Here is a 15587-nt window from a genome sequence, read left to right on the forward strand (position 1 = left end):
GTACGGATTCTAACACCGTCTTATTAATTAGGGTCCCCTGAGGATCTCCATTCCTGAGAGTCAACCAAATTGTACGAGGTTGATACTCCGGACTGAAGCACCTAGGTTCTCCTACTCCTAAATGGCACACACTATAGTCTATATTTAAGTATCTACATCTCGATACATCTCCTTTACACTCGTATTGTGAATGCCAAATTAGGGTTTGGGAAATATGGTTACCTGTTCTCGTAGTCTTAATGCATACCTCACAGCTAGGAGTGTCGGTACCTCTACCTTCCTGAATATAAAAACACATATAAATAAACACTATCAAAAGCACATCTTTCGCCGTCATCCTCAGTCTTCGTCCGTGCGAAGGCACCTCAGCTTCCAGGATGTGAGGGCTGCAGGGAATGGAGTTCTGCTCTTCTTCACAGGTGTCCCTTCGAGACTTTCCTGGCTTATATACTATGTGTTGGTAAGCGGACAGGCTTTATTATGGCCTTCTCACTCACGCACCAAATCCCTGTAACAATAAAATTTGTAATCCACACGATTCCTCGTTACTCCGACTGAGTAGTGCGTTTTAACCGGATCTTGCAGGGATTCTCTGGATCTGCTGTAACTTGCCAAGAATCGACTGCTGCTGGTTTAACCCTGGAGTGATGTATCCACGGAGTCACTTCGGCTACTTTTATCGCTGTAGGGGTAGACAAAAGAACAACATAAGGACCTCTCCACTTGGGCCCTAACGGTACATTATTCCACTCTTTAATCCACACTTGATCTCCTGGATGATAACTATGAACAGGGGGATAAATATTCACAGGTAATCTATCTTGTACCCATTTCTGTACCTCCTCCATAGTCTTACCCAACTCTACAACCTGCTGCCGGGTAATTCCTTCTCCCAACTGACTCAAATCCCCCCTTAAGTTACCAAGTACGGGAGGTGGTCGCCCATACATAATTTCAAAAGGAGAGAGGCCCATTCTTCTGGTAGGGGTACTGCGGATTCGCAATAGAGCTATGGGTAAGAGAACGTTCCACTTAAGTTGGGTTTCCTGACACATTTTAGCCAACTGGTTCTTAATAGTTCTATTCATTCTCTCTACCTTACCAGAGCTCTGGGGTCTATATGCAGTATGAAGCCTCCACTTTATACCAAGCATATGAGTCAGTTGTTGTAGGCACTGATGAACAAAAGCTGGACCATTGTCCGATCCTATAGAACAGGGTAGTCCATATCGGGGTATTATTTCTCGTAGCAGGAATCTTACAACTTCTCCTGCTTTCTCTGTACGAGTAGGACATGCTTCTACCCAGCCTGAATAGGTGCACACAATTACCAACAGGTAACGATGTCCACCCGATTTAGGCATCACTGTAAAGTCTATTTGTAGATCGGACATGGGGAGTCCCCCCATAAACTGGACTCCTGGTGGCTTTACTGGTCCTTGTCTTGCATTATTTTTAGCACACGTTACACATCTTCGTACAATGGCCTGAGTCAAGTTGGACAATCTTGGTATGTAGAAATGTTTTCTGAGAGATTCTTCAGTACTGTCTCTCCCAGAATGTGTCCCGTTATGATAATTTTGGACAATTTCTACTGCTAGTGATGCTGGTATGACTATTCTTCCATCTTCTAGCTGATACCACTTGTTCTCCAAATACTTTCCTGGTTCAGTCTTTAACCACTCCTCTTCTTGAGCTGTATAAACTGGAGTCCATTGGGACAGTGGAGTTGGTATAAGAGCAGCTATATGCCCCACATACTCCTGTCTTCCTGATTCAGCAGCACGCTTGGCTGCACTATCTGCCATCCGATTTCCCTTGGTTACATCACCATCTCCTCTCAGATGCGCTCGACAATGTATGATACCGACTTCTTTCGGCTCCCACACTGCTTCCAATAGTTGTAGGATTTCAGCTGCGTATTTGATTTCTTTGCCTTCTGAATTCAGTAGTCCTCTTTCTTTATACAAAGCTCCGTGGGCATGAGTGGTTAAAAACGCATATTTAGAGTCCGTATAGATATTCACTCTTAAACCTTCAGCCAATTGTAACGCTCGTGTTAGTGCTATTAATTCTGCCTTTTGTGCTGATGTTCCTTTCGCCAGTGGCCGAGCTTCTATCACCTTGTCTATTGTTGTCACTGCATATCCTGCATAGCGGATCCCTTCTTTCACATAACTACTGCCGTCGGTATAATATTGAACATCGGGGTTCTGGATGGGAAAATCACGAAGATCTGGTCTACTTGAGAATACTTCATCCATTACTTCCAAACAATCATGTTGACTTTCAGTAGGTTGTGGCAAAAGGGTAGCTGGATTTAAGGTGTTTACAGTCTCTAAATGCACTCTTGGGTTTTCACACAACATTGCTTGATACTTGGTCATACGGCTGTTACTAAACCAATGATTTCCTTTGTAATCCAACAACGTCTGTACTGCATGTGGGACTCGTACATAAAGTTCTTGACCCAGAGTGAGTTTATCGGCTTCAGCTACTAGCAGGGCGGCTGCAGCTACGGCTCTTAGACAAGGTGGAAGTCCGCTGGCCACTGCATCCAATTGCTTAGACATGTAGGCAACAGGTCTTTGCCATGATCCCAAGTACTGTGTCAATACTCCCACAGCCATTCTTCTTTGCTCGTGTACATATAAGTAGAATGGTCGTGTGTGATCAGGTAGACCTAATGCTGGGGCACTCATCAAAGCCTTCTTCACATCTTCAAATGCCGTTTGCTGTTCTTGGGTCCATAAGAAGGGGTCGTGCTCTGTACCTTTGATAGCTGCGTACAGAGGTTTTGCCAGTATCGCATAGCTGGGAATCCATATCCTACAGAAGCCTGCTGCCCCCAAGAATTCTCGCACTTGTCTTCTATTCTTGGGTATTGGTATTTGGCAGACAGCTTCTTTTCTCTCTGGCCCCATAATTCTTTGACCTTCAGAGATATGGAATCCCAGATATTTGACAGTTGGCAAACACAACTGAGCCTTCTTTCTAGACACCTTGTATCCTGCCTTCCAGAGAATGTGCAGTAGATCGTGCGTTGCTTGCTGACAGATTTCTTTTGTAACTGCTGCTATCAACAAGTCATCTACATATTGTAACAATACACACTCTCCTGGGATGGACTCGAAATCCAGTAGATCTTGACTTAGGGCTGAACCAAATAGGGTAGGTGAATTTTTAAACCCTTGGGGCAGTCTTGTCCAAGTCATCTGGCGTTTTGAGCCCGTTACAGCGTTCTCCCATTGGAAAGCGAAAATACATTGACTTTCTGCGGCAATTCGGAGGCAAAAGAAGGCATCTTTGAGGTCTAAGACTGTAAAGTAAGTAGCCCCGCCCGGAATTAAAGCAAGCAGGTTATATGGATTGGGTACAACTGGATGTATACTAACAACCGCATCATTGACTGCTCTCAAGTCCTGCACAGGTCGATACTCATCTGTACCGGGCTTTTGAACAGGCAGCAATGGGGTGTTCCAGGGGGAAGTACAGAATTTTAGGATACCATACCGTATGAACTTATCCAGATAGGATTGGATGTTCTTCTTAGCCTTCTGCGGGATGTGGTATTGTCTTAGGCTCACTGGATAAACCCCATGTTTTAGTTCAATTTTTATAGGTGGAATATTGCGGGCCAGTCCTGGTGGGTTGTTCTCTGCCCAAACTCCTGGTATATTAAATAATGTCTCATCACTCCTAGGGTTTTGGCTAGTCAACGCTGTATAAAGTCGCCACTCTTCTTCCTTTGGTACGGATAATGTCATGATACCTGAAGGTCCATTAAACTTTAAAGATGTTGTTCCATTTGGTAGGAACGTAATCTGCGCTTGTAATTTTGATAGCATATCACGTCCCAGCAATTGGACTGGACATTCAGGCATATAAAGGAATTGATGTTTTATTACGTGGCCTCCCAATGTACAGAGTCGACTTTTAAGAACCGGTTTTTCAGCACTTCTTCCAGTTGCTCCTATCACAGTAATAGTCCTTCCAGATGGAGGAGCAACTAGATTAGTCACCACTGAATGTTCAGCACCAGTGTCGATCATGAACGCACTCCTTTTCCCCCCTATTGATACATCGACCATAGGCTCCGCTCGACCAAGGGGGATGGAGCCCGGTCGGTATCAATAGTCCTCCATGACCGTGTCAGCCAATCCTACAAAGTCCCTGCCTTCTCTATCGCGGGACCTTTGCGCTGCTGGAATATACCTGTCTTCCCTAACACTTCCTCTGTTCCCATTACTCCCTCTATTACCATTACTCCCTCCGGGGCCTCCTCTACCTCTCGCTCTGCCTCTAAAGTTTCCGTAACCTGTCCTAGGTCTGTCTCTCTCACACTGTTCTCTTCGAGGACACTCATTTCTCCAATGCCCTTCTTCCCTACAGTATGCGCACTGATTTCTACTTAGAGGTTCCTCATTCCATCTACTATCGCCTCTATCTGGGCCCCGTCTATCTACGCCTGCGATCGCTACCGCTAGCATATCAGCCTTTTTACGCATCTTGCGCTCTTCCTCTTTCTTACTTTCTGTTTCCCTATTCATATAAACCTTATTCGCTACCTCCATTAGTTGGGTGATTGACATACCTGCAAACCCTTCTAACTTTTGTAGCTTGCGCTTAATATCTCCGTAAGCTTGGCTGACAAAGGCGGAGTTCACCATTCGGGAATTATCTGCGTCTTCCGGATTAAAGGGGGTATACAAGCGGTATGCCTCCAATAATTGGTCATAAAAGACACTGGGCGCTTCATCGCTTTTCTGAATCACCTCAACTGTCTTCGACATGTTAATGGCTTTCTTTCCTCCGGCTTTCATGCCAGCAATTATAGCGTCTCTATAGGCTCTGAGTTGAACCATATCAGCACCATTTACATTCCAATCGGGATCGGTGTTGGGATAATGTGTTGCGGCCCATGCTGATGGATTGGCTTGGTTTAAAGTACGGGCTTTATCCTCTAGTGCTTTAATGGCTGCTTGATTTATTCTTGTCCTTTCCTCATTGTTAAACAAAGTCATTAATAACTGCTGGCAATCAGCCCATGTCGGGTTATGTGTCTGTACTATTGAGGTGAACAGATCAGTCATAGCTTGTGGTTTCTCAGTATACGAGGAATTGTGGGTCTTCCAATTTAAAAGATCGGTTGTCGTGAATGGGACATATACAAAGACTGGGTCAGCATGTGCCATTTGGCCTGCGGCATCGATATAGGCTGGCCCAGGATTCAGACGAAGAGGCATCTGATAGTGTCTTAATTGTTGGGCACCGGTCAACTGTCGGGTCTGTATGGGGCTACGTGGAGGGGCGTCAGTCATAGGTTCCAGTCGGGGAGAAATAGGGTATGGGGATGTGGGAGCTTGGTTTTGGGAAAAGGTTGTAAATAAAACACTTCGAGCCGAGCTAGATGAAGCTTGACCGGAAGTCTGAAGTGGCGCCAAATCAGGATATTCGTTTTTAATGGGGGTTGGTTCTGATTCCGGAAGGGGAGATTTAGTACGAGGGGGGGTGGATCCTGTACTGGAGGAGGAAGCGGAAGTGGATGGGGGTAATGAGGGGAGGGTTGCAGGACTTCCTGCGTTTGCGTCACTTCCTCTTAACGGAAAGTAAGGGGGCGGCAAAGGGATCTCGGACTCAGGGGGCGTGTCCAAAATGGGCCTAACACCAGTCCTAGTGGACGAACAAGTCCTAGCTACCATGAGGCGACATTGCTCCTCGTGGCATGTCCGGAGCCATTTTGGCGAGTCATTTACGGCCTGTCTCCAACAATCAATATAAGGAAACTGGCCGTAAAGTTCAGGCCTACCTGATACAGCCACGTGTAAGCGCTGTACCAGAGTTGGATCCAAACTGCCACGTGGCGGCCATGCCGCAACCAAAGTAGGCCACTCCCTAGTACACAAAGTGACCAAACGTACAGGAGACATTTTAACCCCAAAATCACATGTTTTGAATCCCTTTTTAAAATTCTTCACCATACAACCTAAGGGATCCGGGATCGTTGACTGCGACGCACCCATACTTAACAATGGAACGTCGTCGACAACGAATACTATACACGCGTACTATTCAACAGTCACACCCGTTTCCTCTGGCAACAGCACCACGTGGTACGGTTACCAAGTGAAACGTACACAATAACAATAAACACTCAGGGAATTCCCGTACACACACAGCTGTTACACCAGTCACTAGATAATCAATATTATGCCCTTTGGCGTAACTATACAGTCACCCACGCTATAATTCTCTATATACGAATTACCCGTCTATAACACACCCAGTAACATCGTCTTTTACAAATAGCGGTTACAGTACGGTTAGCATAGGTCAAAGCACAAGTTAAGGTCACAATACAATTATTAGTGGTTATGGTGTTAAGCATGCAATGGACGACAATGATTAGTACTTATATACAGTGTCAGTAAATATACAGGGTTATGGTACCGTGCACTATAATACAGCAACACACTATTAACACTCTCGCTAGACGGCTGAGCTCGCGCTATCTAACAAGATATACACTTTACTAAACAATCTTTATCACATTTACAATTCCCAACTAAACTATTGGCCAGTACCTTGAATGGACTACCTAAAAACAATCTACATACGTTTTGGTTAGCCACACTGCCCAATCACCACATATATAGCGAGCTAGAGGACCGAATTTACACAGACGCCTCTTAGTCGCACTATCAAAAGTCTAGTGGGTTCCAAATTTACACGCCTTCCCACTTAGCCCAGATAGGATGAGATCTAGCGAACCGAATTTACACAGACGCCGCTTAGTCTCCCGGTCCCTCCGACCTAGCGAACAAAATATACACCCTAGAACGCTAGTCTAGACAAGACACCGGTGTCCGGCTAGGGCTATTTACACCAGAGCCCCGCCTGACTAACAAAATCAAACGGTCTGACTAAAGAGCGTTCGATCGAGCGGTGCGCCTTCGCTCCTTCCCTCCGACAGAGGGGGCAGATACACAGATTCAAACCCCTTTGGGCCTACCGCACAATCGGTATACCCCTAGTGGGTCCTGCCGTCTAAAACAGCAGTTGTCTTACCTCCTCGTTCCTGAACCTGAGTTCACACTCATCGACGGGGACACCCCAGCACTTCTCACGTAGAGGCCGATGATCTCCTGGACAACAGACCAGTGGCGCCGAGACGAAGGGAGGTCCACGCAGAAGTTCAGGGGTGCAGCCGTAGAGAACGTGGGCAAAGATAGACCGTCTCACGCCTCTGCCTCTCAGCTACCGTTGAACGATGAGCTTCCCGGCCAATGCACCAAATGATACCGGAGAAACTGACGGAAGCGAAGCACAGAGAGATGGACACAGGTTTCTTCAGGAAGGAAGAGATTCTTTATTGGATCACCGATCGGGACTCAGAGGGACTAGCGTCACCAAAATACAGCAAGTTCTGAGCCCCGGACAATAGTGCAGGCTCCTTATATAGGCACATAACTCCTCACATATTAAGCTCCACCCGCACATTCTCTTAACCAATCAACACAAATAAGAATTAACTTCCTGTTTGACCGCATGGCTTGTCCAGCACAATGGAGGAGGGGGAATACTACATCCTGTATTCTTGCACATGCTCCGTACACTACTGATCGTATCTTGCCTCGTGCAACCAACTGATCGATACGTCAGCATATGCACGTACACATGCCACGTGGTAATCTCGGCCTACTAAATTTATTTTTACCGAGATTCCACCACAAGACAGCCACTAGAGGAAATAGGGGAAGGCTTAACTAATTGATAAACATAGCAGTTTCTCTGAAACTGCTATGTTTATAAAAAAATTAGTTAACCCTAGCTGGACCTGGCACCCATACCACTTCATTAAGCTGAAGTGGCCTAGGTGCCTAGAGTGGTCCTTTAAGAAGTTTAATGATGCACGCTGCCCAAATTCACACACTGAGTAACATGCCGCTCTGTATAATAATACGGAGTATCTATACGCTGATAATAAACATGTCGCTCTGTATAATGATACTGAGTATCTATACGCTGATAATAAACATGTTGCTCTGTATAATACTGAGTATCTATAAGCTGATAATAAACATGTCGCTCTGTATAATAATACTGAGTATCTATACGCTGATAATAAACATGTTGCTCTGTATAATACTGAGTATCTATACGCTGATAATAAACATGTCGCTCTGTATAATAATACTATCTATACGCTGATAATAAACATGTCGCTCTGTATAATAATCGTGAGTATCTATACGCTGATAATAAAAATGTCGCTCTGTATAATGATACTGAGTATCTATACACTGATAATAAACATGTCGCTCTCTATAATAATACTGAGTATCTATACGCTGATAATAAACATGTCGCTCTGTATAATGATACTGAGTATCTATATACTGATAATAAACATGTCGCTTCTTTATAATAATACTGAGTATCTATACACTGATAATAAACATGTCGCTCTGTATAATAATACTGAGTATCTATACACAGATAATAAACATGTGGCTCTGTATAATAATACTGAGTATCTATATACTGATAATAAACATGTCGCTTCTTTATAATAATACTGAGTATCTATACACTGATAATAAACATGTCGCTCTGTATAATAATCCTGAGTATCTATACGCTGATAATAAACATGTCGCTCTGTATAATAATCCTGAGTATCTATACGCTGATAATAAACATGTCGCTCTGTATAGTAATACTGAGTATCTATACACTGACAATAAACATGTCGCTCTGTATAATAATACTGAGTATCTATACACTGATAATAAACATGTCGCTCTGTATAATAATACTGAGTATCTATACACTGATAATAAACATGTCGCTCTGTATAGTAATACTGAGTATCTATACACTGATAATAAACATGTCGCTCTGTATAATGATATCGAGTATCTATACGCTGATAATAAACATGTCGCTCTGTATAATACTGAGTATCTATACGCTGATAATAAACATGTCGCTCTGTATAGTAATACTGAGTATCTATACACTGACAATAAACATGTCGCTCTGTATAATAATACTGAGTATCTATACACTGATAATAAACATGTCGCTCTGTATAATAATACTGAGTATCTATACACTGATAATAAACATGTCACTTTGTATAATAATAATGAGTATCTATACGCTGATAATAAACATGTCGCTCTGTATAGTAATACTGAGTATCTATACACTGATAATAAACATGTCGCTCTGTATAATAATACTGAGTATCTATACACTGATAATAAACATGTCGCTCTGTATAGTAATACTGAGTATCTATACACTGATAATAAACATGTCGCTCTGTATAATGATATCGAGTATCTATACGCTGATAATAAACATGTCGCTCTGTATAATACTGAGTATCTATACGCTGATAATAAACATGTCGCTCTGTATAGTAATACTGAGTATCTATACACTGATAATAAACATGTCGCTCTGTATAATAATACTGAGTATCTATACGCTGATAATAAACATGTCGCTCTGTATTATAATACTGAGTATCTTTACACTGATAATAAACATGTCGCTCTGTATAATAATACTGAGTATCTATATACTGATAATAAACATGTCGCTCTGTATAATAATACTGAGTATCTATACACTGATAATAAACATGCCGCTCTGTATAATAATACTGAGTATCTATAAACTGATAATAAACATGTCGCTCTGTATAATAATACTGAGTATATATACGCTGATAATAAACATGTCCCTCTGTATAATAATACTGAGTATCTATACGCTGAAAATAAACATGTCGCTCTGTATAATACTGAGTATCTATACGCTGATAATAAACATGTCGCTCTGTATAATAATACTGAGTATCTTTACACTGATAATAAACATGTCGCTCTGTATAATAATACTGAGTATCTATACACTGATAATAAACATGTCGCTCTGTATAATACTGAGTATCTATACGCTTATAATAAACATGTCGCTCTGTATAATAATACTGAGTATCTTTACACTGATAATAAACATGTCGCTCTGTATAATAATACTGAGTATCTATATACTGATAATAAACATGTCGCTCTGTATAATAATACTGAGTATCTATAAACTGATAATAAACATGTCGCTCTGTATAGTAATGCTGAGTATCTATACACTGATAATAAACATGTCGCTCTGTATAATAATACTGAGTATCTATACACTGATAATAAACATGTCACTCTGTATAATACTGAGTATCTATACAGGGAGTGCAGAATTATTAGGCAAGTTGTATTTTTGAGGATTAATTTTATTATTGAACAACAACCATGTTCTCAATGAACCCAAAAAACTCATTAATATCAAAGCTGAATATTTTTGGAAGTAGTTTTTAGTTTATTTTTAGTTATAGCTATTTTAGGGGGATATCTGTGTGTGCAGGTGACTATTACTGTGCATAATTATTAGGCAACTTAACAAAAAACAAATATATACCCATTTCAATTATTCATTTTTACCAGTGAAACCAATATAACATCTCAACATTCACAAATATACATTTCTGACATTCAAAAACATAACAAAAACAAATCAGTGACAAATATAGCCACCTTTCTTTGCAAGGACACTCAAAAGCCTGCCATTCATGGATTCTGTCAGTGTTTTGATCTGTTCACCATCAACATTGTGTGCAGCAGCAACCGCAGCCTCCCAGACACTGTTCAGAGAGGTGTACTGTTTTCCCTCCTTGTAAATCTCACATTTGATGATGGACCACAGGTCCTCAATGGGGTTCAGATCAGGTGAACAAGGAGGCCATGTCATTAGATTTTCTTCTTTTATACCCTTTCTTGTCAGCCACGCTGTGGAGTACTTGGACGCGTGTGATGGAGCATTGTCCTGCATGAAAATCATGTTTTTCTTGAAGGATGCAAAATTCTTCCTGTACCACTGCTTGAAGAAGGTGTCTTCCAGAAACTGGCAGTAGGACTGGGAGTTGAGCTTGACTCCATCCTCAACCCGAAAAGGCCCCACAAGCTCATCTTTGATGATACCAGCCCAAACCAGTACTCCACCTCCAACTTGCTGGCGTCTGAGTCGGACTGGAGCTCTCTGCCCTTTACCAATCCATCCATCTGGCCCATCAAGACTCACTCTCATTTCATCAGTCCATAAAACCTTAGAAAAATCAGTCTTGAGATATTTCTTGGCCCAGTCTTGACGTTTCAGCTTGTGTGTCTTGTTCAGTGGTGGTCGTCTTTCAGCCTTTCTTACCTTGGCCATGTCTCTGAGTATTGCACACCTTGTGCTTTTGGGCACTCCAGTGATGTTGCAGCTCTGAAATATGGCCAAACTGGTGGCAAGTGGCATCTTGGCAGCTGCACGCTTGACTTTTCTCAGTTCATGGGCAGTTATTTTGCGCCTTGGTTTCTCCACACGCTTCTTGCGACCTTGTTGACTATTTTGAATGAAACGCTTGATTGTTCGATGATCACGCTTCAGAAGCTTTGCAATTTTAAGAGTGCTGCATCCCTCTGCAAGATATCTCACTATTTTTGACTTTTCTGAGCCTGTCAAGTCCTTATTTTGACCCATTTTGCCAAAGGAAAGGAAGTTGCCTAATAATTATGCACACCTGATATAGGGTGTTGATGTCATTAGACCACACCCCTTCTCATTACAGAGATGCACATCACCTAATATGCTTAATTGGTAGTAGGCTTTCGAGCCTATACAGCTTGGAGTAAGACAACATGCATAAAGAGGATGATGTGGTCAAAATACTCATTTGCCTAATAATTCTGCACTCCCTGTACACTGATAATAAACATGTCCCTCTGTATAATAATACTGAGTATCTATAAACTGATAATAAACATGTCGCTCTGTATAATAATAATGAGTATCTATACGCTGATAATAAACATGCTGCTCTGTAAAATAACACTAAGCATCTATACACTGATTGTGACAAACCACCATCACTAGGTACCATGCCCACTGCTTATTTGTGTGTTTTTCCATTGCATTCTGTGTTTCCCCATGTATTGGTTATGCATTCCGTGTTATTTACCCGTTTTTTTTTTAGGGTTTGTAACGGACCGTTTCAGCATATGAGGGGTTAAAATCCGTTTAGGCGATAATCCCCTTTTCTCAGAAAGGCACAGCTACTGCAGAACATCAGAACTCACGAACTGGATATAGGTGAATAAGGTAGCACTCCAGCTGGAACCTCACAAATAGCTGCTAGCAGATGAATAGGAAAAGCAGACATCAGCTTACACTCCTAGCAGTCAAATCTCCAACAGCATACAGTGAATCCCCCCAAGAACGAGACAAGGCTCCGTGTTGAAGGTCAAGCAGTGGTCTGAGGTGCTGGGCACCCAGCCTGGTTTTTATTACATGAGTACACATACAGGCCACACCCAGGGGGAGGCATAAAATAACCAATAACATAGATGTTACCTCCCACACATCCCCTCCCCTTAGTGTGACACTTAATCCCATTATGTGTACAGTTCAAAATATACTTTTACACAACTTCCATAACTTTAAAACCATACATCACATTCACATAAAAATACATATTCACAATCAATCCATTCAGGGGAACAACATATTAAAAAATGGCATGAATCAGACCAGGGGTTAAAAAGTTAGTAAAAGTATCTTTTATTCCCCCTGGCTCAAACAGTAAAAGTAAAACATCCCCACAATGCATCCTGGCTTCCTCCCTTCTGCCCTGGAGATAATTGGAGAAGAAATCTAATTATCCAGGACTAGAGGCAGACTCCATTAACCACATGGTTGCAAAACAACATAAAACTCTTTAAAATACATAAAGTCACATTTTATACATTAAACACAGACATTTAACATATCCCCAGATAGCTCAGGTCTGCGTGCACATTATTAGGTGAATGGCACGCAGACCACACAAATACAGTTTAATTGCCATGGAGCCAAAGTCTTTCCCATAGTCTTTCATTATATGAATAGGCTCCATGGCATAGCTATCTGGGGGGTATCACTGCTCACACAGGGCAAGTACCGAATGGCCCCACTGTATTTAAAGGGCCAGAATGAGTGACATGCACTCTGTTAGGGCCGAATACTGTTTGTAAGGGGCCCAATCTCCCAGGGCCATAGTCCAAAGGCAGCAGGCGGGCAACCAGGCTCCTCCAATACAATGTGGCGAGATTGGTTTCGTCACATCTCTCCCCCTTTCCAAAAAGACTAACAGGGTATCTGACCTCCTGCCGGTCAGTGCCCTTGTTAGTCCAGCAGCCCACCCATAAAGCAAAAAAAACAGTACAGCCCACCCACAATAAATAGTTACTACACCTGGGTAGAGGAGAAGTTTGTCCATGTCCAGGTGCCTCACCACGGCTGTGTAGGGGACTGGTAGGCTGCCTTGGTGGGTTGCTGAGTGGGCAGAGACCAGCGGTACTCTGTCCTGGTGCCAGCACTACCACCGGAGTAGTCTGGTTGGAGCCTGGTTGCTGGAGACGGACTGTCTCCCCCTTAGTTGCATAGCTCTGCTGCTGAGTGGGGAGACCGGTTGTCTCCCCCTTGGATACACAGCTCTTTCGTGGGGGGTTAGGACCGACCGTCCCTACCCCCTGTGTGGTGAGTGCAGAGACCACGGTCCCATCTGCACCGGTGGGGGGTTTACAGTCTCCCCCTGGTATATTAAGCTGCCGCTGGGGAGAGGGGGTAACAGGCTCCTCTCCCACTAGAACACTCTGCCGCTGGGGAAAGGAGACTGGGCTCTCTATTCCCTGCCCATTACGGATCCGCCGCTGGGGAGAGGTGGTAGCAAGCTCCTCTCCCATACATACTTTCCACCTTTGTGGAGGTAGACCGACTGTCTCTCCTCCCAATACAGTGTCCTGCCGCTGGGGAAAGGAGACTGGGCTCTCTATTCCCTGCACATCAATGATCCGCCGCTGGGGAGAGGTGGTAGCAAGCTCCTCTCCCATACATACTTCCATCATCTGTGGAGGGAGACCGACTGTCTCTCCTCCCAATACAGTGTCCTGCTGTTGGGGAAAGGAGACTGGGCTCTCTATTCCCTGCTGGACATTCTGCCTTTTGGGAAAGGAGACTGGGCTCTCTATTCCCAAAACATCACGCTGCTGTTGGGGGGTAGGACCAACTACCTCTGCCCCCTGTAACTCAGCCTGCCGCTGGGGAGGGAGGACGCTGCTCTCCTCTCCCTGCACTTCACACTGCCTTCCCGGCATATCACTCTGCTGCTGGGGGGTGGGACCAACTACCTCTGCCTCCTGTAACTCAGCCTGCCGCTGGGGAATGGAGACTGGGCTCCCAATTCCCTGCAGGACCGGTGGAGAGACCTCGGTCCCATCTCTACAGGCCACCTGGGGTTCTTCCCAGTAAATCTCTACAATATCTTCCCAGCGGAAGGGGTATGGATCTGGGTCTGTCACCTTACTGTCCTGCTGAGCCTTCCCAATGAAGCGGAAGAGATCTTGGTAGTTTTGCTCCAGTTCCCACTCCAGGGCTGCTAGGTGAGCCAGGTCTTGCTCTACCTCATGGGGGTCATCCCACTCATGCCTAGCCTCCCTCTCATAGAAAATGTCCTGCAGTCTGGTTTGCGCAGGGCTCCCGAAGCCAGGCTCTGCAAAGGACTCCCATAACAAGCCAGGACCATCAAACTCCTCTCCCTCTGGCTTGTCATGTTCGGCTGTCCAGGGTATATACTGTGCCATATACCACCAGAGCGCCTGGTAGGCATCCTCCAGCCATAGCTCCTGCCATACCCGGTGCTCTAGTTCCTTCACCCATTCCTCCAGGGGCTGCTCTCCCAGGAAGGGCATCCGCAGGGCCACTTGCTTCTGCAACCGCTGCTCTTCACTGGGGAGACTCTCACCCCGCTGGTATTGTACATTATCCAGGGCCTGGTACCAGATGCCTTTCCTTATTGCATCCCGGTCATCCATGTCACCCTTATTGTACTCCACTGCTGGTTCCATGCTGTTGCTTTTAGGGTCGCTGTACTGGGACATGCGTTGCCCTCAAATTGTACAATCCAGAGTAATGGTGTCTCCTGTAGCTGTCCTTCTGGCTGTAGGAACGATCCCGCCGCTTGCCACCAATTGTAACGGACCGTTTCAGCATATGAGGGGTTAAAATCCGTTTAGGCGATAATCCCCTTTTCTCAGAAAGGCACAGCTACTGCAGAACATCAGAACTCACGAACTGGATATAGGTGAATAAGGTAGCACTCCAGCTGGAACCTCACAAATAGCTGCTAGCAGATGAATAGGAAAAGCAGACATCAGCTTACACTCCTAGCAGTCAAATCTCCAACAGCATACAGTGAATCCCCCCAAGAACGAGACAAGGCTCCGTGTTGAAGGTCAAGCAGTGGTCTGAGGTGCTGGGCACTCAGCCTGGTTTTTATTACATGAGTACACATACAGGCCACACCCAGGGGGAGGCATAAAATAACCAATAACATAGATGTTACCTCCCACACATCCCCTCCCCTTAGTGTGACACTTAATCCCATTATGTGTACAGTTCAAAATATACTTTTACACAACTTCCATAACTTTAAAACCATACAT

Source organism: Pelobates fuscus, chromosome 7 (assembly GCF_036172605.1).
Source record: "Pelobates fuscus isolate aPelFus1 chromosome 7, aPelFus1.pri, whole genome shotgun sequence".
NCBI lineage: Eukaryota > Metazoa > Chordata > Amphibia > Anura > Pelobatidae > Pelobates > Pelobates fuscus.